The sequence below is a fragment of the Gossypium arboreum genome, chromosome 9 (genome assembly GCF_025698485.1).
Source record: "Gossypium arboreum isolate Shixiya-1 chromosome 9, ASM2569848v2, whole genome shotgun sequence".
Lineage (NCBI taxonomy): Eukaryota > Viridiplantae > Streptophyta > Magnoliopsida > Malvales > Malvaceae > Gossypium > Gossypium arboreum.
Window position 1 is genome coordinate 76,948,966 of NC_069078.1, and position 3,161 is coordinate 76,952,126.

Here is a 3,161-nt window from a genome sequence, read left to right on the forward strand (position 1 = left end):
CATTTTCGCATGGCTTATATACAATAACCAAATTATTCTTTCGCTACTAGTCTATTCTATACATGCCATAAGATAATCCAATCTCATGGCTACCGTAATGGTAGATAGTGTGATGAAGTCTTGACGATCCCGAGCTAGTAGTCGAATCCACAACCCTGGACCAAAAACATGAGCGAACGAGTAAGCTTTAGTAAGCTTAGTAAGTTTTAAGCAAAACAATAATTTTGTTGAATCAATGACGTTTTTCACATATACTTAATCTAGATAAAATCTCATTTGACCCAATATACCTAACCAAAATTTCACATAATTTAATTCGCCTTTCTTTAGCCTTGAGCTTTAAGTCGCAAAGTGTTTTCATTCAATATCTTTGGTCATTCATTTCAACTGTAACGGCCTAATTTTCAGTGGTGTCGGAAATGGTGATTTGAGATCACTAAATTCGACAAATAAGATTGAACAAGATAGTAATTTAATATTTATGAGTCAAGTAAGAATTTAGAAGAATTTGTGAAATGGTGAAATTAGTGAATTAAAAGAATTTATTAGGTCAAACGGGTCAAAAATGAGGTATCGAGACCTCAAAGTTGAAAATCGAGCTATAAATATTTTTATAAATATTTATGGAGTGTCATTGAGTTAGTATTAAAGTTTCGTTAGAAAATTTTAACGTTTGGATGGCTAATTAATTGAAAAGGATTAAATTGAAAATAGCACAAAATTTGTTAAATTGTGAGTAAATAGCTTAAGTATTTAAAAGATGGATTTAAAGAGCAATTAGACCCAAAGGTTAATGGCTGGACGGTTTGGGTATGAAATAAGCAAGAAAACAATGTGAACAAGGGCAAAATTGGAAATAGATAAAAGTTAATAGTTAAATAATGATGTAATTGAAAAATCTAGACATTTTCTTCATAATTTCTCAGCCAAAACGCCATAGAAGGTCTGGAGAAAGCTGGTTTTCATATTTTTACATCATGTGAGTCTAATTCTTGCTTTTTCTTGATAATTTTATGTTTTTATGACTTTTACAATTAGGTCCACTTGTAGAATTCATTAGTTTTTGATTTTATGGGTGAAATTGGAAGTTACCCTGGATGGATAAGGAATTTTATGATGAATTATTATGAAATTTAAGTTCTAATTTCATATTAAGGTGGTTTTATTAAGTGATTTTGATAGGAAATGATATTTAGGACCTAATTGTGAAAAAGTTGTGAATTGAAGGTTGCTGTTGAAATTCAGAATATAAAAGGTTTTGAAATAGTTTTTAATGATAAAATAAAGTGTTAATTGAGAAAAATTAGTTCAATTGATGGGTGAATTGAGTAGGGACTAAATTGTGAAAGCTGTAAATTTTGGGGTAAAAGTGCAATTTCGAAATTTGAACAGCATAAATTGTGAAGTGAAATAGAAATCAAATAAATGCTAATGAGTAGAAATATTTTATATTATAGATCAAGAATCCAAAGAAGAACGAGGAAAAGAAAAGTTGCGGAATAGTCCCAAAATTTCAATATCTTCTACAAATTAGCCGGGTAAGTTCATATGGTTGAAATTAGATGTTTATTTGTGAATGATTGAAGTATATAATGTGTTATTATATACGAATTTGTTGTGGGATTGTGTAGATTTTGTTAATGAAAGAATAAATGTGGAAATGCAAATTAGGAAAACGCAGGATTGAGTGCGTTCAGTATCGTGGACGTGTGATGAATTGTGGATAAGACCATGGTTGTTCCATGGCAAAGTGTGAAATGTAGGTATGGTATCATCCATACTGAGTTGTGAAATGTAGGTATGGTATTATCCATCTTGAGTTGTGAAATGTAGGTATGGTATTATCAAATCCATCTTGAGTTAAGAAATGTAGGTATGGCATTTCCCATACCGAGTTAAAAAATGTAGGTATGGTATTTCAATGAGGAAAACCATACTGAGTTGTGAATCGTGGCATTGAGCAACGACGTACTCAATTTCGTAAGCCGTTTCCTAATTTGATTATAAGAAATAAAAAGAAGTGATCCAAATGAAAGAGATTGAGTAGTTATTCTTGTTGAGCTCAACTATGTGAATTATTATAACAATGGTTGTGAATCGCAGGAAACTTTAGTAAATGTTTTGGTATTGTTTGGAAATATTATGTTTGGTAAGCATTACTTTTAACCTATGAACTTACTAAGCTTCAATAAGCTTACTTGTGTGTGTTTAATATTTTATGTAGATTGACTTGAAGTGAAGTGGGTAGATCGGATCAACACAACAAAGCACACTATCCAGATCAATTCGGTAGCTTTTGTTTTATGTTTGAAGATTTATATGGCATGTATAGAGTTTGAATGAATTGAAGTAAAGATGTTATAAACTAGTTAACAATATTTGTACTAAAATAGTTTTCGGTAAGTAGCAGTAGTTTGACTTTGAAAAAATCACTAAAAATAGTAGAAATGGAATTAAATAATGAATAAATTATGGAATCGAATCTCGATGAGTGTATTTTCATATGGAAGAAGCAAAACAGGTATATGAGCTATATTTTATGAGATGTTTAAATTTTTGTGAAACAGGGCCAGAGCAATTTCTGGATCCCCTGTTATGACTTTGAAAATTCACCATAAATTTTACAAAGATAATTAGAAGTCATACTTTATATATACAGATTCCTTATTGAGTCTAGTTTTATTAGAGACAAACGGCATAGTCATTTAAGCTCTGTACAGAGAGATATCTGATTCGTAATACACAAAGGTCAGAGTAGTCAAACCCTGAAACAGGGGAGATTTTAAATAATAAACTGTACTAATTGGCTTGACCAAAAATTCTAGAAAAAATTTGGTAAGTAGATATATGAGTATAAATTCAGAGAAAATTTACGGATTTGGATTTCGAGTTTTATAACTCGAGATATGAATTATTTAGCAACTATGACACAGTTGGACAGCTTGTCTGGAAAGTGTGATATAAATTGTTTGAATTTGTTTAAGTGCTCAAATAAGTTTAGTAATGCCTCGTGCTCGACTCGTGACGGTCTCGGGTAAAGGGGCGTTACATTTATTGGTATCGAGCCTGGTTTAGTCGATTCTCGGAGCGAATTTGATGTGTAAAGTGTTTAAAATACATGCCATATAAATCTGTGATAGTGTGATGTGAATGATCCGATC

At 31.2% G+C, this 3,161-nt stretch overlaps 1 long non-coding RNA gene across 1 annotated transcript; it reads left to right on the forward strand.

The window, feature by feature from the left end:
- Positions 1-1,482: 1,482 nt before the first annotated feature.
- On the forward strand, positions 1,483-2,502 carry LOC128280620 (uncharacterized). Its single transcript, XR_008270713.1, has 2 exons — positions 1,483-1,538; positions 2,225-2,502. It is a non-coding gene; the product is annotated as an uncharacterized LOC128280620 (long non-coding RNA).
- The last annotated feature ends 659 nt before the right edge of the window (positions 2,503-3,161 follow it).